The sequence below is a fragment of the Passer montanus genome, unplaced genomic scaffold (genome assembly GCF_014805655.1).
Source record: "Passer montanus isolate IOZ18808 unplaced genomic scaffold, ASM1480565v1 scaffold25, whole genome shotgun sequence".
Lineage (NCBI taxonomy): Eukaryota > Metazoa > Chordata > Aves > Passeriformes > Passeridae > Passer > Passer montanus.
Genome location: NW_024367149.1, coordinates 2,038,379 through 2,061,573, shown reverse-complemented (window position 1 = coordinate 2,061,573; position 23,195 = coordinate 2,038,379). Strand labels below are relative to the sequence as shown.

Sequence of the window (23,195 nt, the reverse complement as noted above, 5' to 3'; positions counted from 1 at the left end):
CAGAACAAAAACATAAGGAAATTATATAAGGAAGTCAATTCGACTTTTCAAAAAATAATAGTTTTACTAAGACAGGAGAAAACAAGCCCCTGAGACTCCTCAAAGATTATTATCTTCTCTCAACCAAAATGAGAAATGGGGCTGATAGAATATGTGCAAAATCTGACGCAGCCCATCACTTTTATAGAGAATTGTAGTTCATAGCAAGCACAGAGTGGAAAATATATGCTTGGATGTCAGTAAACCACTTGACTGTATCATATTATACAGTTTCAAAATTATTTAAGAAACCAGTTTTGATGTGGACAGAACATCGTACAAAAAAAAAAAACCAAACTTCAAAAGAAAATGAAAATCATATACCGAAACTTTGAAAGCATCTCTCAAGGATGCAAGGAATTTTCTAACATATTCTCCTAAAAATCTTAGTTAATCATGCAGAACAGGAGTAAAAAGTGTGTTCTTGAAATCTGTGGATGATACTAAATTTAGGAGCTGCAAGCCCCAGCGAGGACAGAGAAAGTTGAGAAGCAGGCAATTAAAAATAAGGTTCTCCTTGGGAAAGTGCAGCGAAGACATCCAACAGGAAAATAATCTGAAAGAAATATTCAGTGGGAGTGACAAACTGAGGAGCCAAGAAATTCTTACAAGGTTTGCAGTGTGATCTGGTAGCAAAAAAGATTAATGAAACCTTGGCTGCACATGCAAAAAAAAAAAAGCCACATCAAGCAAAAGGGATGCAGCAGCTAAATATGCCCACTTTGGGTAGCATGCAACATAATCAGACAAGTCTGCAGTAATAAAATGAATGCAAATACCACTGGGATAAGACAAGCCTTATTTAGACTAGTATGTGGTAGTACAAGGACATGTTTAAAAAGGAAAACAGGGGTTAGTGTCTGAAAGCTTTCTTCTAACAGCCCTTTCTAAAGCCCCAATATTACAAGCAGACTCACAACGGAGACTTAAATGACCACTTAAGAAGAGTTCACTCCCACAAATGAGATTAGCAGCAGAAAGCTGAAGATGTGCTTAAGGGTCTCCCACAGAACATACCAAGAGCTTGTTCTGCAAACACCTCTGCACAGACCTGGAAAGGCTAGAATATATAGGTAGTGCAGAGCAACTCAATACTGGGCCAGACACTGAGTCCAGGTGGCTCTCAAGTTGGCTGAAGGTCATTAATTTCTCAGCATATGATTAGGTAAATATTTGTTTTCTTCCAAGCACAACTTTCATAACATAACAATATCAAAGAAGAGGAAGGTAAACCTTGTTTTGTTTGCAGAAGACATGAGCAGCAAACACATACACAGTAGTAATATCTGACTTTTTTTTCTTTTTGTGACAACTGCTTTATCTTAACACAGCATGTATTTCTAGATTTCCTTAAAAAAAAAAAACCCGAAGCAACAGGAGAACAGTGGCACTGCACATCCCTCACCACTGGGACAGAGGCTGAAAAAACATCAGGCACAAAACGCTATTCCTCCTACAGTGTCAAGGATCAGCCCTCTCCATGCAAAATCTACATATTTTCCTTGAAGAGTGATATATATCAATAAACATGAATGCCAAACAACTTGTCAAAACAGAAGAATACCATCCCAGCATTTAATACAGGCACCTCACGAGTCTTTGACTACCTAGTTATAAACTTCACAGGGCAAGAGCTCTAGTTTTCTTTCACTGTTGCAGCATACAAATTTTAGTCAACTGTTTTAAAGAAAAAATGCTATGTAATTAAAGCTGAATCGCAGCATCTGCTTTGTTTTCCCATTCCTTTTCACAGTGCCTGACTAGCCCAGCCATGTACAGCCAGCCCATCTCCCCACAGCACAAATCACTTCATGAGCATGCATTATTCAGAGAACACTGCAAGTGCATTTAACACTGAGATTTTAGAACTCACAAACACTACAACTTTTAAACAACTTAACATCAACAAGTGATGTTTATTGAACACTCCTATTGCAACACAGAGGTTGTGCCATCGGTTTGGCACAGACAGTGCTGCAGTCCTGTGATCTTATAGCTGGTGCTTTTCTCAAATACAAGATGGTTTTCAGGTTACTTCTGCACAGAGAGATGAGGAACGAGCATAAGGGTGGCAACGTTGCCAGAAATATTCCAATTTTCACTGAGAATTTTTTGGATGCTAGTTCTAAATATATTATTTTGAACTGTGGATTGGACAAAATATTTTAAAGAAATACATATTCTCCCCAGCAATTCACCCATTTAAAGACCAATTTGCTGCTCTGCAATCACAAAAATGGCATTTTTTTTAAATCAAACTTTTCAATAGCTGCGGGTAAATTAAATCTGTACAACTCCATTTTGTCATTTGAGGACAAAGGACACTAATTATCTGACACATGGGCTTTCAAGATGGACATAACAATGCATCAACCACAGGATTTCAAGTCCTGTGTTTTCTTCTGTCCTTTCTATTCAATCACCACTTTCTCCAACAGTTTCTGTCAGGGTAACTGCAACCTCAGTTCTGCCTGGCACGCTAAGTTTTTGCCATCACATTTCCCAAGGTTAAACTTCAAGGTTTAGAAACATTTTTTTCCTCTGAGATGACCTTCAGCAACTGCCCCAGTTCTGATAAATGAATGAAGTGTTCCCAAAACAAAGTAAATTTTATTAGTAACCTGTAGCTAAAAAGAACACATAGGTATCTGACCTGCTTTAGGGACAGAGACTGCTAAAAATACTCCTGTCTGGGCAAGACTTTTATGCCATTGAACCAAAATATGTTAAGTGGTAAGCAGAAATCTTGTATATAGCTAATCCAGAAGGAATTACCCAATTACCATGATTCCAAAAGTCTGCCAAAACTATCAAATAAGGTAGCACAGGATATAGGATTGGTTTTAAGGGATCTGACCTATGTCCACAGAAGTCAGTGGTAATCTCTGCACCAGCTCAGCAGAAATCACAGCAGAAACCAGTATTAATCTAAATATTAAAATCCATTACAGTTATACCTACAGATAAAAAGCCAATCAAATAGTTGACACAATCTGTCAGTTACCCACAGGAAGGTTAAGTCCTCCAACTAATTTTTACTTACACAGCAGTCTACAAAGTGCACTTTGCTGATCTCACAGAGGTGCACAAGATGTCCAGCCTCAGAGGATGCTAAAAGCAAGGCAGGAGCCACCTTGAAGCCCACCCAGCCACCACCAACCTCTTACTGAGGCACTACAGGGCTTGGGGGAAGATGCAGGAACCTCCAACAGAGGTTCAGTTCAGTTTAAGCTTCATCCTAGCGTTTTAACAGGGATTGCTCAAACAAAAGAAAGTCAAGCATACCCTTTAAATGTTATCGCAAATCCCAGTACCTGTATAAATATCTAACCTTCTGAACTTCAAAAAATGACTTCTCATACAAGTGCCTGCTACGGTCTTCCTGAACACATCACAAGAAGGATTTTCATCTCACCCATCTTGAATTGACCAATCTCAAAGTGTTTCAGATTTCCTTTTTATCTAACTGACAACTCAAGAACGCTCTGCTGACCTAGATTCCCTAAATAATTTATTACATTCTAGACTTTTTATGCCCCTTCTGATTTGTCTTTTTTTGATCCAAGAGTTCGACTTCTCTTTATGTGAAACCTTCCCGGGCACAGATGATCACTGTTCACCTTTCCAACAACTCTTTTAATTCCTGTTGCAAAGTTCCTACATAAAATTCAAACAGCGCTACGTAGAGAATTTTATTGGAGTTTGAGATCTGAATAACTTCTGTTTGAACCAAAGCATTTTGGCAAATTTGGAGGTATAACAAATAACATTTTTATTACTTTAAAAATAAGTAACATTGATTGAACTACACTGAGTCAGTCTTCTGTATTGATAAGATCAAAAATTTATATTGGGAGCAGTTTCGTATAAATTAAAATGTTTCACATGGCTTTAGACATTGCTTATATTGTTGTCTGCAACACATTTACAAGCATTTCAAGCACTATAAATATTTTGCTACATATTATGAATAACTCACATGCTGTTTTCCAAGCTAAAATAAAGAAATAGACAACTCAGTAATGTTTCTTTCCCACAGAATTCTTTGCATGAAATCATTGGCAGCTAACATATAGTTAGGACTGAGCAATACAGGTGGAAAGTGGCAGCCGTGAAATCCCGTGTCAAGCACTACAGCTGCAACTCCCTGGAGCACAGAAAAGAGGAAACCTGGTGCAGAACTGGTGAGTGATAAGGGAGCTGTCAACCCAAGGTACCAGAGCTCTGTGCACCAGGACAGCCAGCCTTGAGGCTCACCCACAGGGTCTGCTTGCCTGGCCAAGCAAAGCCCTCCTGAGACCCCAGACAGCCTCTGCCCTGAAGCACAAGGTGCACAAATGAAAGCAGGTTGATTACCCTGCTCCAACAAAAGCCAGGCCTGGCCTCAAGGTGAGAGAGGCTTGGGACACTGATCTGTAGAAAAGACTGCCTCTCCTGTAGGTGCAGAGCTCTCCCAGGCTAAGGAGCTTGCTGCCTGAGCCCAAAATCTCCATGGGGTGACTCAGAGCACCATGCTTCAGAGACACAGCACAAGGGAAGTCACACCCCACCAGCAGGAACAGGAAAGTGCCTTTAACCATATCCAGTGGGAACTGAGGACAATGGACAGAGCACAGACCCACGAAAGGCTCCTGGCAGACTGATCACCACCACCAGGCAAACTGTCACCAAGCTCAAGGAAATGGCATTTTCTTCCTTGCACCCAGGAAAAATGGGACTGAAGACCGTTAAACATGTTTGGACAACATCCAAAAAACACAATGATCCTGAAAGAACAAAGATTTCATCAGATCTCTGCTCAAATCTGCCCTCAATAAAATGCTGTTAAAGGCTTGGATTTAATTATTATTTCTGGCAGTGCACCAAGGAGTAAAATAAAGAGGTCTATCAGGCAATGTGGAAGAAGTTACTGTATTGCAAATCACTCAACACACCAGTTCCTGAAATGATGAAACAACCCAGTAGAAATCTCAGGCTAAAATCAAGCTGAGGACCCAAAACTGGTGACTAAGCACACCATGACTCCAGGCCATATTCCCTGCAAAAAAGTGGCTGCGGGAGAAATTTAGGGAGCAATTTTCCCTCAAAAGAAATGGTTGTCAGAGTCACAGTACAACCCACTCCCTTCACAAAACAGTGTAAATTTTGAAAGCTTTTATGACTATGATCAAAATAATTCAAAAAAGATGTGCATCAAGATGTTTTTATTTTCCACCACTCTAAACACCTTTCCATTTATGTAGCCTGTTTTACCTACCTTTAATATCCACAATCCTAACATATACAGTCCAAAAGCAAAACAAAATGGGCTACTTTTCTATAGATATTATCTACCACCACTCCTGCCTATATTCATATTGATGCTTTCACAATTCATCGTAAAAGTTATATACCTTTCTCCCATAATAGAGCATTTTCCTCCATGAACTACACACTAATGGAATTAACCTTTAAAGAAGAAATTAGATTAAGATTTCAAGCAACATTTCAGCAAGGATTTTAAAAGCTAGGCCACCAGAAAAAAGTTGAGGAAAATAAGTGAATTATTTAATAGCATCACCCCAGAAGGAGTTTTACTGCACAACTGTACTGAATTGAGAAGCTATTAGTGATCTTCAGGTAGTTAGACACACTGAATTACCACTGCTTTAAAAATGAATTGTAGAGCTTTCTAAAAAATACAAAATCTAAGTTGGTGAGAATCTAAAACACTATGGAAGTGTTGAAAAGTAGGCCACAGATATGCCGATTTACACAGCCTTGCAAAAGCAGGGAAATCTTCTAGTCCTGTATAAAGTACTGCTGACCTGCCTGTACCAAAATGATAATGGAAAAAAAAGTCTACATGACATTTTGCTGGCCTGTCCATGAAAGAAAAATTATTTTGACGTGTAGCACTAGATAGAAGCAGTAGAGCAAATCTCTTTTGGAATAAGTAATGTAGAACAATCTAACTAGAAAGATGAAGATATTTGCAGAATAGTGGGAAGTTATTAATATTGTAATATATTTTTAAAAAGTAAATACATTTTTTCCATCAGTCTCAACTGTTAGTTCTCTTAGAAGAATTCAAACACAAATCTTTATCCTACATCGTTACTGCTCATAGGTGTCTGTGACATTCACAAGGTAACTCTCTTCAGCAGATCTCTCATTTTGCATAGTGGCCTTTTTTTGCTACTTATCCCATGAAATAAAAAGTCCTGAAGATTACAGTCTTTGGTTGGGGGGTTTCTGATGTCAAAAGGATGAGGCATAAGGCATGATCCATATGTTTTTAAAACAAGAGGGCACATTTGCAAACACTGCTCTTTTGCACACATTAATAACGTGTGAAGTCCTTGATCAGCGTTCTGTACACAAAAGCACTCCTTCCAACAGGACAGGAAAGAATCCACTTTCACAGAAGCGGAACAACTAGGTTTGTGCTATTCCCTAGGCAAGCCCCATCTCCACGCTGTCACCTGCAGACACTAAGGAAGAATCTCTGCTCCCAATCTAATTCCCACCGCCTTCCCTTTTTCAAGTTGCTTTTGGGAAACTTCCTCAGTGCAAAAGTGACTAAATAACTTCTGCCCACCTGCACACTTTGGTGGGCTCTCTTCTCTCCAGAGCACCCCAAGGTTCCAGGGTAACAACCCTTTTTATGTGCTCTGGAGAGGAAAAAGTGACGCAGTCACCACCACACTGTGGGAGGCAGATCCACCCTTCCATCAGCAGCAGTCTGGTTCTGCAAGGGAGGTTACCACCTCTGCAGAAAGGACTGCTCATGCCTGTTTGGGCACTGCTGCCATCATCCATACTGGCATGGAGCCCTGCTCAAGCACCATTTGTGATCTACTTAAGCTTGCTGAAAACTTGAAGGGCTGCAACAGAATTTGATAGTTTTGTGGAAGACTACAGCCAGTAACACAAGTCAGCATAATCATGGGAAGACTGTGCATCTGGGAGATGGGTGGGCTGTGCCACATCCAAATTATCTCATGGCTTACTGATGGTAAAAAGGAAAATATCTTGCTGCCTTCTCCGGGGCTGTACAGTCCCACCCCCTTCAGCACTTACTGCACCTCTGAACTGCTTTAATCCACTAACCAGCAGAAAGCTATTAAGCTCTTCCCCTGAAGTTAATTTTTTGCTGCTTCAGTGAAATGGCACCAACACCAAAATAGCATAAAGTAAGCCACAGCAACTGGGAGCACAAATGGGAAAGCAGCAACTCCCCCTTCTTGCGTTCAGCTTTTGCCAGCTGCAGCTTAACTATTTCTTGCTATTGCCCAAGAAAATAAGTTCCACAGTAAAGGCTTTACTGCAGAGGGCTTGCCCTGTGTTAAGCAAACTGAGGACACAAAGTTCACGGAGTTCATGGCAAAGCACAGGGCACAAACACAAAGACATGCTGAGTCACACCACAAGCCCTGTTAGCCCAGCACCCCGTCTCCAACACACCTCTAAGCACAACGCTGGAGAAGAGCAAGAACAGGACGAGCACATCCGCGCTTCCCCCCAAGCACATCTGTGGCCTTCAGTACTTTCACTGGAAGAGATTTTCTTAGACTTTCACTTGTCTACCAGGTAATCCCCAGAAGACCTTTTCCAGGCGTTCTCCAGGCTTACTGCCTGAAGAACATGCAGAATGTTCCAGGTGCATGAAGAATGACTTTCTCCTGTCAGGATGAACTTGACTCATTCAAAGTTTGTCTGACTTTTTCTTGGCTCTTACACGCTGAATGAAGCAGATAAAATAGCCAAACTCTTGGATCTCTGTGACATCATTCCTCAACCATACTTTCCCAGTCACATGGAACATCTCTCACATGGAAGCCATTCCAGGCCTCTAACAACTCATGTCGTTTTTCCCCACAGCTCCTCTAGCTGCCCTATATCTTGATATGAAAGGGAGATTAACTACGATCTAATGCATGGACAAACCAGAGATTTAGACAAGGCATAATAATGTTCTGTATCTTATTCTTTATTTTTTTCATAGCATTTCATAGGACTTGATATGCTCTCTCTAATCACTCCTAAGCACAGAGCTGATGACTTGACAGAAGTACCGTGGGTGTCAAGACCCCATGAGCAGTGAGTTACCCTGGAGTCCATAATTTTGTACAAGAAGTTCAGACAATTTCCTGTTACCGGTGCAAATCATTTCACATTTATCTATACCAAATTAAGATATCTCATACTTTACTTTTAAGCAGTATCAGGAACCTAAAAAATAAATTTCATTAATTCTTTGAGTTAAAATCTCCAAGTTATACGAATCACTGAAAACAAGACAGCAATAAAAAGAAACCTACTTGGGACAAAAAGCTGCTGAAGCACTCAACTCCTGCAAATGGGACTGCACATGTAACAAGGAGTTCCTTTAGGCTTTGATCTACTAGTTATTTGAAACCACACAATGGCTGAATGAAAAAGGTACAAGATCCCAAAGGAATCAGATTCCCTGCTTCTCTGCAGCAAGCTTCTAAAGTTCCCTTTTTATAACCACCTTCACCAAAATAAATAAATCACTTCTGAGTTAAAAAAAAGTAAACCAAGGCATTTCCACACAATTCCTTTCATGTCTTTCCACTGCCTCATCTAGAGTCACATGTTCAGTCCTGACCTTTCCAGATTCTCCTCTCTGCCTCACCACACTTATTCAGACTATCAAATTCATTTAGTGAAACCATCCTATCCTTTCACACTTGACTCTTTTCACAGACAAGCAGTTCATTTTCATGCAGACCCACTTTTAACTTCAAAAGGTTGCTTTGTATCTCAGCTTCTGATGTCCCTTGTTTAAAACACTTTCAAATAAGGAACTGAAAAGCATTGTAGCTGGGAACTCTCAGCTGCGTCTCTGTCCCTCCTCAAAAAAGAAAAAAATCCACTATAAAACAAAGTGAGAGGCCATGCATCCACCCAGGATTTCTGTAACTTGTCAGCAGCTCTCACCGTTCACCCGTGCACATCCAAGGTCACGGCCAGAGCTCAGAAAACCGAGCCCTGTGGTGGGCCTGGATCAGTCTCCTGGAGTTACCTTCACAGTGACACTTGCTTTACCCTTAGGCCTCCTGTGAAGTCATTCATTTCCACTTATCCCTAGCTGGTTAGAAGGAGCCAACCCTTCTGAGCAGTGTCAGAAAGCAGCAGCAACAACCTGACGGAGACCTGGTGTCATCCTCTCCCACCAAGGCAAGGGCACAAACCTGCACCACACCATTAGCAGAGAAAGCCACTCTGCAAACACATTTGTTACTCATGCCAGTGCACACAAAAAACTGCACTGCAAAACTGAGCTGTGCAAGTTATTTCACACCAGGCCAAACAATTCTGCTTTCCTCTCCCATGTCCCAGTTAACTGCACTGCCCAAGGCGGGCGCTGCCCCTTTCTAATAGCAGCACCCAACACCCTCCACACAGCTGACAGCAAACCATGAACACTTTGGTCCATAAAAAGCACTTTTTACCCATTCTGAGATGCTTCGGCAATCATGCGAAAACAATTTAATTAACAAGATTATATGCAAGCTCATAAAGCAATTAGGTGAAAAGACAGGGCAGAAACTTTGCCAAACTTACACCTTTTAAGCACACCTAGAAACTACATTCATGTTACAGCAAACTACCATAAAAACTAATGCAGTGGCTCTATTAATCAAAGCATTTTTCACTTTGAGACCAAAAATACAGGAGAATACTTGTTCATAGCTCATTTCAGAACCATTTTCCATTTAAAATATTTATAACTCAGTAATTTCAGGTGAGAAAACCATACTGAAAAGAGCAGTACATTACACTACATTTCTCATTAATTTCCCTGTGAAACATTTGAGTCTCCAAAAATCTGACTTTTAAGTTAATTATGCACAATTTGGACACTCCAAAGTCAGGAATTCAGAGCTGAATCCCATCTAGTCACTCACAAAACCTTTATAATGAAAACACACTATAATCATACTCTTTTCTTGCTAGAACAGACAAAAAGGCACTATCGTAATTTTCAAAACCACATCTGAATCCCAATGGGGTTTGTTCGGGTTTTTTTACTAGGTTTTTCTCCCATAAAATTTACTAGACATGTTTCTATCAGAACACCTTCAGCAATGCATCCAGAAATGCACTGAGTTAAAAGGCAGCAGCTGTTTCCTGCTTACTTTCCTCAGATTTTAAGTACAGGAATTTTACGTACCTCTAATACAGAGAATTACCACAGATCTTTAGAAAAAGGGGAAGACTGAGCACTTCAGCATAAATATCTGCTCCCATCCCCTTGAATCTAAATGGAAACACAACCATTAAAAGCGTCACTGATTTTAAATAAATTTTACTTTCTCACATTAGACACTGCATCAAAACCACAGCAGTTAAAAAGTCAAACAATTTTCCAGCTGGCTGCTACATACATTGAAAAACAAGACCAGTTCAAGATAATAACACGTTCTTTGTATTAAAATACTGGTCAAGCTGCTGACAAGGAGACAAATGAGTTTTTAAACCATTAGTATACACTCACATAAAATTAAAAACATTCCATAGAAAGAAATTTGGATAACCATGATATGCCTCTTCCAGCACAATACCTCCCTCTGATTTTTTGAGAAGTTATTAAAATTGGGCTATCTCAGCTTGCTGGAAATTCATTTATCCGTTATTACAATATACAGTTAATGCAGGAGATTAGATTAGGTTCTGACAAGTCTTTTACACTTCCCAGGGCAGCACTGCTATTTCTGCCTAGGTTGGTAACTTTATCTACCAGCTAACCTTTATGGTGTTGACAATGTGCAATTAACAATTTTTCCCCTTGCCCCTGATTCCCATCCCACTGCAGATGATGCTGTGACACACATCCCAGCTCCTCCTGGCAGCCTGGTCCAGCAACAGCCCCAAAAGCACCCCACACATGGCTCCCTTTCAGGAGCTCACCAGACTTGGCAACAGCAGCAGAACAGAGCAGCCTCGAAATGGAGGAGGCCGTCACCTAATGAAACATGACTAACAGGACTGCTGACTGTCCAAATATTTAACTGCTCTCCAATGCTGCGGGTCAGATGGGTTAATCAAATAAACTTGCATATCCGGAGGGATTGCCCATTATTTGTGTTTTCTTTAAGTCCTTACCTGACTTTAGACCCTGAAAAACTACCAAGCTGTGAGCTACTGTGAATATCTGCACATAAAACCTAACAAAGAGACACTAGCGCTCTCCATCATGAGCTGAAAATGTGGAAAAGTTCTTAAAAAAACAAAAAGGCAGTTTTGCTGAATAATATGACAACTCTCTTCAGCACACAAAAGCAGCACATGCTGATGGGAACTGACAACACCTACACTAGGTACCTGGAAATATAACCCATGTCACAGCACACAACTGCACTGCAAGTGGGACTCTAACACGTGTCTCCCAGACTTAACCATTAAAACTCATCAGAACAAAAATGGATGAACAAAGCAGATGCAAAGTATTTTCAGTGCATGACAATGGAAATTAAAATAAACCTAGGATTAAAATATAGCTTAGTTTCACTGATTTCTAATAGCATTTGTCTCCATTCAATGAGAATTTATGCACCATTTCAACCTGATAAGAATTTAATTTTAGGTAATAAAGCCTTACAAATTGAATTCAAAGGGAAAAAAAAAAAAAAAAAAAACAACCAACCAGCATTTCCCAATTATTTCCAGAGCTCCACAACTACAGACTTCAGCTAAAGGGAGATGGAAAGCTGTCACTATAAAAGCAGAGCTGACATGTGACCTCTGGATACAGTGGCACTAGCAAGGAGCTATAATAAAAATCAATATTAATTCCAGACACTTCTGTTTTGAAAATAAAGCAATGAAATTCCCTCACACCCACCTGCCAAAGGGACACAACTCAGACCAACTTTGTCAAAGAGGATGTTTAAAGTCTTTCTACGGGCATGTAATGGATTCCAAGACCGAACGTGCACTGAATGTTCAGTGAACCAAATAATTTTTAATAGATTCCTCAGGGGAGTTTTTTTTTATATTTTTAAATCACTCTAAGACCTTGGAATGTCAACCTGATTCAGAGGCAAAGAAAGGCTGTTCATGGCATGGGGTATTGTGTTTCTTCTGGGTTTTTCCTGAAAGAATATCAGTCATGTCTGTTATGTGCACTTAATATGTACTTTAGAAATGTCTTCATTTCTACAAACCTTAAACTTTTAACATTTCTTTTGAAAGCATATACTGAGGAATTTTTAAGTTCCTCCCTGCAGAAGTACTACACAGCAAGTAGAGAAAGTTGATCTAACAGAAAGGTGGGAGGAACTGAAAGCTGGAATGAGGCAGCTCACCTCCTTCAGCCACAGTTGCAATGAGGTAGCTGATAAACAGCATTAACAAAACCATCAGGTCCATATATGAAAAACACAAATGTAGCACAAATTAGATCAGTTTTCACATTTCAGATTAATGACCCTCCCCTCCCCAGACCCCTCAAACTAATGCCCACCTTAACAGCAAGGCCCCTATGACATGATCACAGACTCAGCATGAGAAGCAACCATCCCCTGAAAGAGGGAATTTTTCCAGCTGTATGATTAAGTACGCAGGAAAACAAGACAAGGAGCCTCAAGCACTGCCGTTGTTCGTGTGATTTCAGCAGGATTAGGCAGAGCACGATGGAGGAAAAGCCTCAGACAATGAGTCCTTTCATACAGCAGAAACAAAAACTACTGTTAATCACACCCACAATTCAGTTTCTTCCACTAATTCCTAATCAGACATCAACAAATAAAGCAAAACACTTATTCTTGTTTGAATTCTATGAAATAAAAACAAATGAAAGGAAGTGATCAGCCCGTGCTGTAAAAATGTCATTGCCTCTCCACCTCCTGATGGACAGGGAGCTGAGACAGGCATGAATGGTTGGGAAAGGAGCTTTTCCATAAAGCCCGTCCATAGAGAAGTCCAGAGTAGAAGAGCGCTGCATTAACAAGCAGAAAAAAGTTCAAAAACGAAGAGACAAACTCAGTCAAAACCCTCCTCTACATAAAAAAGACCCTGCACCACAGTCATTAGAAAAAAACATCTGGTGAACCACTTTGATTTTCTACATTAGTCACTGGACAGAAACAAAGCATCTTTTTTTTCCCCAAAAGCAGCAAATAATTGCAAATCCACTTCTACACAAACCTATCATTTATCACCTCATCAGCAACTGCTTGAGCCTGACAGAATTAAACACTCAAGTCAGGCGTTTCTGTTAAAAGCAATAATTACATCGTTACCACAATATACAATAAAAATATAAACAAATCTGCCTGGCAATATTTTTATACACTCACTGAAATATCACTAGACTCTAAACAGGCAACATTATAATAATAATTAAAAAAAAAAAAAAAACAAACAAAAAAACCCACCACCAAAAAAATCCACTTCCAAAGTATAGCTAATTTCAATTTAAAACTTTACCTACAGGCAAAAACACATAAATGATTAGCATTATAGTGTTTATTTTAATTACACTGTGCAACAAAAATCCAAGAGCCTGCTAACTCTCTTCAGACACTAAGAAAGCCAATATTCCAGAGTTTGTAATCCACTTATAACCTACACAGTTATGTCAGCCCATCCTATCACTCAAATGCCAAAGCCAGAATGTCTGCATTTCTTGCTGCTTCTAAAACCAACACAAAAGAATCAGCTCAAAGAAAAAGATGGGGAAAAAAATAAAAGGCAAAACAGGAGGTCAGGAGATCTCTCACCTGCTCCTTGTAGACAACATTTAAGAGCATCAAAAATTCACTGGTCTTCAAAGCTCAACTCTTCAAAGTTTAATAGGGGAAAAAAATACATCTCTTTAATTCAAGCTTACATTTACAAATGCTTTCCAGCAATGTAACTGCTTTGTAATGTGTTCTTTAACACTGTACAACTCGCTATGCCTGCCCTGAACACTCAATGATCTAAGCAAACAAAACAATTCACGATTTCTAGCATGCTGAAGATGGTTTTTTGTCACTGCAGTCACGTTGCTGATCCCAGCAACTCTGTGCAATTCATTTTAAAACAAACGTCTGCCCATCTACCTTGATGGTTCTGGCCAATGAAGAAGCCTTTGATCACTCTTCAGCACAACACTGCTGTGTCCAAAGGACGCCCATCTCCCTGACAGCAGGACGGGGGATCACTGGAAGAGCGTGACAGCCGGCTGCCACGCAACGCTTCAGAACTCTTCCTTTTTGTAATTAATTATGCTCCTTATTTCTTCCACGGGCATAAGAGACTGGCATAGAGGTAAGCTGTAGCAGCACACTTTATTATTTCCTTGTTTACGAAGAAGCTGCTTCAGGTAAGAGCCATGGCAGGAGCCAAGCTCGGTTACCGGCAGTATCAGCCTGCTCCCAGAGAGCTGCTGGGGCTCCATCGTGGAGGTGCACACACTGCACCTTCTGTGGATTTCTCCTGGGCTCAGGTGAGAGGTGCCCCTTGGCCAAACACCTGGCCAGCAAAGGAAATCAGCAGCACAGAAAGCAAAGGAAAACGAGATGGAAACACCTCCGTGCTAAGGACAGCATCACCGTGGAGGCAATGAGAGCCCACACTCACTTCAGTCTCATCCAAAATCCAGTTGTAAGAGACTTACACTTTGCACCCACCCAAAAACAGCTGCTGAAATCATGGTCATGCTACAGGCTTCTGCAAGCTCTCCCTGTCTTGGCCTGGCTGACTGAAGTACGATCCAGCACTTACTGATCTGTGTTCAAATGAGCCCTCTGCAATGGGACAGGCCCCAGGAAATCAGGCTGACAGCCTATTCTAAAATATTTGTTTTCTTTTTTGAGCCAAAAGACTACATTACACAAATGAGTACATTACCTTAACCAAAAGCATATAGTTTTACAGGATCCAAAGACATAGTAGAATCCACAAAAAACTCAAACCAACAAGAGTTGCTAGCCAGACTCCCATCTCACAAGTATACTAAAGGAGAAAAACTTTGCTGAAAAAGTTTATAATCCTACCTCTGTGCCAAGAGGCAGAATTGAAGCTGTAACACCATAAAATCTGCTGAAATACTTGTGTCCCCAAGTGTAACTCTTCAAATCTGCATTTTATTAATGGGAAGCTACTCACAAACACGGCTACAGCAAGGAGACATCAACAGCTAAAATTCATGTTCAAAAATGTATGTTTCATCCTGAGGTTAAGTACAAGTTTACGAGTACTTTTTTTTACCATATAACACAGGCATTAGCATACACAGACTGTAAAGGAATTTTGGTGGTGCCAAAGTAGTCTCAACAAAACCACTGAGAATATATATTACAAAATTATTTCCACGCCTTCTAGTTCATAGGTTTAAGAGGCCAATTTTTTTTGTTTATGGTAATTATGTTTCATATTTCACTGAACTTTGACATGATAAATGTATTATTGGATTTTCTGTGCATCTTCTAGTCAATTTGTGTAATCTTGCAAATTTTGTAGTACAAGTAGTTAAAATACAATGGACAGTACATTCATAAATTACAGATTTTTCCTTAAGGTAACAGAATTATTATTGATTCTGCAACAACTAAAGCTTTGATCAAATTTCGTGAAACAAATGTTACTAAAGATATAAACAAACATAACTGCTTTGCATTTGAAGAAAACAGTAGTTTGTAAAAAGGAAACAACTCCATCTAAAAACAGGGTCATCATTTTCTCTTTTGCCCCCATCTCACATCTTTGAAGTATGTAACGCCTCAACATGTTCTTAACTCACTGTATCCAAAAGGCTCCTTTGCCACTTCTACAGTTATTCTTCAAGACAAAAGGTCAGAAGCACAGTATTTGCCAGGTAAAAAATATATTTTTTTAAATATGCAGCCTAAAATCTAAACACTAGACTAGCCTTTTTCATGCTTCTCAGATCTAATTTATCTTCCTCATTAACCATCCTATCAAAATACATCTAGGGAGAAGAAAATCTAACACACTGATATAACAATTACCAAAACTCCTCCAGAAAAACAGATGCAGATCATCCCACTTCTTTACCTACTCAGAAAACTCTCTAGAAAAATGATGACTTTTCCAAAACACTGTAAGATCTAATTTTGTGAGGAAATCTAACAAAAGAATCAAGTGCCATCCCATGAATAACTTCCTGCTCCTACAGAGAGAAAAGATATTGCAAAGCTCAAGTGCCTGGCTGCCTTCAGCAGCAAGGATGACACATGAGAGAAGAATCCACACACAGGAGGGATGGAAAAGCAACCCTGCTCTGTGGATCTCATAAAATAGAACAGATGTTATTCTTTGTATACACACATGCAATTTAGTGTTAAACAGCACTTGCAGGAGGAAGAAAAAAATATTAAAAAAAATAAAAGGAAGAGAGGCCTATGAAGCCAACAATAGATAATTCCTCACCATGGTCAAGCACATGTATGCTTTGTTTGGTTTTGAGTGATGACCAGATTTCCAGCACTCCTTTTGAAAGAACAATGCCACATGCCTGGCCTTCATGTTTTTCCTCCATTCAATTTCATGTGACAACTCCAAACTATAAACTTCTTGTGCCAACCTAAATAATTCCTCTTTCTCAGTAACGCTGGAAGAAAGTGCTTACCCACTTGCCAGCTGCAGCTGAAATTTTGTGCCAAGAAATAAATGTCTTTTGGACAGGTTGTAAACTGGAAGCTTCTATGCCTGCTAAAGGATGAGAATAAGAATGGGACCATCCTATTCCTTCTGAGATTAATGGTATTGCTCTATTTCAGCTACACAGTGGATTGCACTTGATTAAAGCATCCACACAGAGCTTCCTGGGAGTACAGTGCCCAGATATTAGTAGATACTTTTGTCAATTTTCATCTCAACCAGACTTTATAAACATTGCTTCCATCCTCTGCTCCAAAAACCCTAACTTATCTCTGTATTTCCGATCTTCAGAATCAAGTCCTCAGATAATAGAGTCCTTGAAGTAGCAAGACCTGTTTCACCCTTTTTTTCTGCTGAGGCACAGGTGTATAAACATTGTGTGCACACTGACATTAAACAGCAAGTGCTCCAGCTTCCCCTACTTGGCCTCCTTCCACAGTCCCAGGAGACTTCGACCTTCCTACAGACAGTAAACACTTGCAGGCACTGGTCACAAAGCTCTCATGATCAACATAAGACGAAGACCAAGGCGTCTTCCCCACTGCCCAGAAAGACAAAGATTAACAGAGAGCAGAAGGGACAGGCTTTGTGGCAGAATGGCTAAATTAGAAATTACAGGAAGAGATTGTGAATAGCTTAAAGTCTTCTCTCTAGGGCCAAGTCAATACTGGATTTCTCTTCCTCCTAGTGTTGAGTGGCTACTGGGTTTCTTAGTTTTGCAGGCTGGGACTCCCCCCACATTTCATCAGGTGCCCCAGCATCCAGAGGTGATACACACACATACACGTGTGGCACAGTGCAGCAGCACACAACCCCGACACCCACACTTCACTCTTCCTCATCCTTCTCCCAGCTCACACAGGCTTCCCAAGTACAGGATGTTACTGCCTGTTAACAGGTCCTGGTTTTTTAGGGGGATCTCCAAAGCTCTGCGAAGCTTATCATAATGACAGTGTCAAAGACATGAATAAAACCTGTGTTGCTGCAGTAGAAAAGTGGCCTTTTCCTCTTTAACCTACAATCATGGGCCCCTTCCCCATGCTGACCATTATAACACTTTCATTTTGGCAGTGACCCGAATTTTATGTTCGCAAAAATGCTGCCAAACTGCCAGTTAAGAAATTCAATTAATATGAATATGTAAAGATGAACACGTATACTGCTAAAAAGCCAAGTACTCTCTCCCATAGAAAACAAAAATAGAACCAACGTTAGTAAACGCACATAAACAAATGACAATGAGGTACATTAAAAGAAATATACGTCTCAAAATAAGCATCTGTACCACAAACTTTATTTTAATGTAAAAGTAGTTACATCTATCACTTTCACAAATAGAGCCAAGCAGTGCTTGTTCCCCTTGCTCATTAAAGCTCTACAACTGGTACCTCCTGTATGCCCACATGCACCATTTCATTAAGCTCATTTGACATTAGATGAAGAAAGAGTACAAGAAAATTGCATATTCCCTGCCTAAAGTAAACTTGTCATTTAAACCTTGTGTATAGATAGAATTTGATATAGCACTGGCGCAGTGAGTCATTCGTCAGTTTTAGAGTTTGTACGACAGTATTCTTACATACGTTTTGCAATACTTTCCAGTTCGCTACCACTCCATGTAATTACAAGTTTTCACTGGAAAGGAAGCATATATTTTGGGTTTGAACACTGCACTAAGAGCTGAAGAAACAACGCTTACTTTTATGGTCAGATTTTGAGCAGAAGTAAATCCACAGAAGGAACCCTCACATATTGTATGAAATCTGAAAGTCAAAGCATTGCTTTTAAAGGAGGGCAAGCAATGATGGAGAGCAGCACAAATATTTCTCAATGAATTACTCCAAACATAAACATAAGCACATCTCCTGTCAGTTTCCTTCAAAAGCTGTTTCTCAGCTATGTAAGTTAAAACTGCATTCATTCAGAACACTATATAAAACAGCCTGTAGCTACTACAAGTGCTTTACTTGAAAATAATAGATGATTTCACATCCTTCTGTACTAGGGCAAGATATCACATTAAAAATTTTCCCTACTGTCTTACCTTCACCTCTTAAGTTCCAAAACAGACCTGAGTAATTTAACTCTCAACCGTGGTTTCTCAGAAGCGCTAAAAAACCACTGAAACAGAAAGATCTGTCCTGATTGATACCACTAACAAGATCAGCTCACACTATCATGTGGTGGCATCCAGCTTACTCCAACACTTCACAGGAAAGTTTGCAATCCTTCAACAGGCACAAGTCCCTGTTTTAATTTGCACACAGCCACAGGTTTATCGTTCAGGTAAACTTCTTCAGTCTCTTAAAGCTGGTTATTACTAGTATTCCTTTCCACTATCTAAATTCACATCAAATGGATCTACTGAATTGTACATCTCCTGCTATCTGCTAAAAAGCTGGAGAGAAAAAGCACGATTTGGCCAATTAGAGTCACCTGGTTAAGATTCAACAACAGGCAGCAACAACTCGGGGTTTTTTTCTCCAACTGCATATACCATGACCTACAAGAAACATTTTCTGCTTAAAAGTAATGCTTAAATGGAGATCTATGGCTGAACATTATCACAAGGATTGCACTTACTTGACAGTCTGCTATTAGCCAACTCCATTATCGCTATTTGCAGTTTTTAAATGTACAGATTCAGAAGTAACTGTACAAAGCCTCCATTACAAGTGGATTTATGGAAAGCCACAGCAATAATCATCTTCATTAGGCATATCTTCCCACAGCCCTGCATTATGTGGACACAAAGAGGAAAACATTTCTTCTCCGTTACCCACAAGCTTAGATCTTTCTCTTTATAGTCACAAGCTTTGACTGTCTTCTCTGCTTTTGCCAATGACAATTACCTAACATACTCAAAAGCAGAACTTAGTTTAAAAAAATAAAACTAAAAATACCTCCATACCTCACAACCCACAAACAATATAGAACTTAGAACAGCTTCCACTTTGATTTTCCAGAAACTGACACTTTCACGGACAACACAAATGAGAATAAAATGTTGTCTGTGGCTTCTACTATTTTGCTAATGGCCCCAACCAGCGTGCAGCCAAGAGGCATTCATGGACACCCACGTGCAAAGGAAAGGGCTGATGGGAATATTTGTAACTTAACTCAATATAAAAATCTCTTGATCTGAAGTTATGCATTAATTTTTGGCCATAACTGTTTTAACCCCTTCACATGCATGGATGTGTTGCATCCTATTTCAAAAGCTAGACATAGGCTAAGAAACTTGCATATTAAGATGGTTGGTTAACGGCAGAAACTGAGAACTTAAATAATTCAACACTGTCACCCACCACACACTGAGATCACAAACTTGCTGCTTTGCCACACAGATTTTACTCTTTGCTTTCGAAGTTCAGATTGCTGATCATGCGCTTCACAGTACGGATATCTATTACTCCTACGTCCTCAGTCTCATAGCAAACCACCACACAAGAAATAATAAAATCAGGATTAAACTACACTTGTTCCTTCCATAAAACCAACCTCGTGAGCCACGCATTTCCTGCATTATCATAATGAATGCAATGGACTTTATTTAAAAATCAGTTTTCAAAGCCAAACTGGCAGTCTTGGAACAATCACCCAGCAACCGAACATGCTGGTAAGTCATTTGCAGCACAGGACCTTAGTAATCTTAAATTAAATTTGTAATTTCTCTAGCATTTACCTTGAAAAATGAACAAAGGTGGTTAAAGAAGAAGCATAAGGAAACTCTATTTGCTTACTGTCCCTGCACGAGTTAGCTGCCTTTAGAGATCTCTAAACCAACAAATATTCAGCTGAAGGTTTGATTATCCAGTTATCGTCAGCCCAAATCACTTTTTACAGCTCAGTTCTAAACTTGACAAGAGAATATTGTATTTGATACTGACAATACGGCTTCATTCGGTTACATATGAAATAAACACGAAACTCCAAAACGCTTTAGAACAGCTGCCCCAGTCAGTCTCCTGGAAACAGACCACATCTTTCCCACACAAGAGGTTCGCGGGAACAGACCTTTAACAGCGCGGAAATACTTTCTTTCATTGAATTTAATTCACGCCAGCTATTTGAACTGCTTGAAGTTGCCTCTTAACAGTTTCTGGGCGCAGAAACCACGGCGAAGGCAAACGCACCCGCCCACTGCCTTCGCCTCCCGCTCGCCCCGGGCAGCCTGCGCCCACCCCGCGCCGCCCCACGCGAGCCCGCCCGCCCCCCGGGCGTCCCGCGGGGAGCACTGCCCACCGCACCGGCACCCCCGAGCAGGCAGCGGCACAACAGGTTGCGGAGGCTGCGGGGCAGGAGCTGGCCCCGCGGAGGCTGCAGCCGCACTCCCCGGGGAGGGCGAACGGGGGGAGACCGGGATGAGCACCGCCACCCCCACGCCGCTCCGGGGAGCCGGCACCCCGGGAGCAGCGGCGGTGCTCCTGCCCGCTCCCGCCGGGGGCCCTTTGTTCTCGCCACCCAAGACGCCGCCGCCCGGCAGCCCCGCGCTCTCCCAGGCGGCGGCTCACCCCACCGGGGGGGAAAGGCGCGGTCTGCCGACCCCCCCTTCCGGAGCGCCCTCCCTCGCTCCCTCCTCCCACCGCAGGAACGGCCGGCGCCAGCCGCGGGAAGCGCTTCGGGCCACCGCCGAGCGCCCCGCGCCCCGCACACGGCAGAGGCACCCCGCCCGGGACGCCCCGCCGCGGTCGGCGCTGCGCCCACCGCGTGGCGGCCCCAGCGGACGGCAGGGGGGCTCGGGTACCGCACGGAGGCCCCCGCGGGGCACCCGGGGCGGCGGCGGGGCCATCGCTCGGGGGCCGCGATCCGCGGGGCTCAACAGGCGGCGGAGTTTGGCGGCTCCCAGGGAGACGATCCCGCCGTGTCGGGAGCCGGACACGGGGCTGAGGAGGGAGAGGCGACGTAGCCGAACCACTTACCGGCGCTCCGGGGCTCCGCCGTCCGCATGCTGCCTCCGGGCGCCGCGCGAGAAGCCGCTCCGCACCGCGCCGGCAGCTCCGCTCCGTTCGCTCCTTCAGCCGCCGCCGCCGCGCGGGACCGCGCTCCGCGCGCGCCACCGCCAGGGGCGAGGGCGCGGCCGCGGCCCGGGGCGGGCGCTCTGGAGGCGCCGCCGGAAGGAGCCGGACTGGCAGCTGGGGGGCCCTCGCCGCTCTCCTCGGCCGGCTGCCGGGAGAAGGGGCTGCCGCCGCACCGTGCCTCGGAGCGGGCCCTTTGCCCACTCCCGGCCCTTCTGCTCTCAGCCCCCGGTCGCAGAGCGGGTCAGACCCGAGATGGCGGGGGTGGCCCCGGTAGGTGCGAGGAGCGGCGGTGGGTAGCGGAACGGAGCCCTCCTCGCTCCCCGCGGCTCTCCTCGGCGGCAGCGGGTGAGCGCCGCGCTGGGACCTGTTGCGGGCTGCGATGGTTCGGCCGCGGCGTGGCTGATCGCGGTGCTTCAGCCCGTGCGCTGCTGCTCCTTTACTCCGTCCGGCCCTTCCTGCTCCCCCGTCCAGAGCCCTGAACTGAGAAACGAAGAAACTGAGACGTGTTTTCTGCGGGCTTTTGAGACGGCGGAAGGGTTAAGTCGGGCAGGCCCTTGCGCCGGGTGTGTTGGTGCTCTTTGGCTCCTTGCCCAACCTTTCCTAGGAGCCGGGGTTGCGTCAACGAGGGCAACACCGCGGTGTTCGGCAGTTTCGCTCTGCTGCCATTCTCTGCGCACCGTGCTGGGGTCACTGAGGCATTTCCCACGACATGGTGATTTTTTTCCCCCTCTCTATGGTCTCCAGGATTTCTTCTCGTGTGTGGTAATTGTGTTCCTTTGCGGATCTTTGGCCGTTATCGTCTCATCTCCTCCAGCCAAGGTGCTGGTAGGAGCCAAATAGTTTGTAGAGGTTCTTCCTCCGTCCTGGCATTGTTGCCTCAGGCACTCTTGGGAGCACTGGACTTCACACAACCGAATGTGATGCCTGGCCCCTCATGTGTCAGTTGCCTTGGCCCTAAAATGAGTACCTAAAGCCAGTTTTGCACCCCTGCCACAGCACAGGAAGCTCTGGCACCTAAAGCCTTTGGTTCTGGGGATATTTTCCTTCCTACACGGTATCCAAATATTGCTGCAAAACAGCCCTTCTGTGCATTACACAGTGAGGCCACGGAGCTTAGAGTAAGTGGTGCTGGCTGAGTGCCACACAGCACTGCCAAAGTGCCCATGGGCTCCAGTCTCTGTGTTAAAATTTGGATCTGCTTCAGGATGCTCTGGAGCGCAAGACCATGGGGAAGGCGGGAGATCCCTACTCCAGAGAATGGATTCACAGAGCTGCTAGAGCCCTAGCTCACGTTGCAGCCATGTTGGCAAGTTTAAGTGGGGTCATGTCTACTCAACCCCCATTCTTTTTATGTATAAGGAACAGGTTATTGAAGTTTGCTTGAAAGACTGAAGATCAGTGGTGTGTTGTTCCTTTCCTGATCTTGTCAGATGTTTAAGAGTTTTTGAGTGGAGACACTGAAATGTCTGGCCAATCTACAGGATAAAATTTTAAGATGTTTTTAGACACCTAAAG

The 23,195-nt window shown here is 42.6% G+C and overlaps 1 protein-coding gene across 18 annotated transcripts in view; it reads right to left on the bottom strand.

Annotated features, from left to right (window-relative positions):
* PTPRF (protein tyrosine phosphatase receptor type F) overlaps positions 1–21,722 on the bottom strand; it is a 378,264-nt gene extending 356,542 nt beyond the window's left edge. For 17 of the 18 annotated variants that reach the window (XM_039711435.1, XM_039711443.1, XM_039711439.1 and 14 more), the window contains exon 1: positions 21,582–21,722. The gene's annotated coding sequence lies outside the window, so the exon portion shown is untranslated. The remainder of the gene's footprint in view (positions 1–21,581) is intronic. The other variant, XM_039711436.1, reaches the window with a different exon arrangement.
* Positions 21,723–23,195: the final 1,473 nt, after the last annotated feature.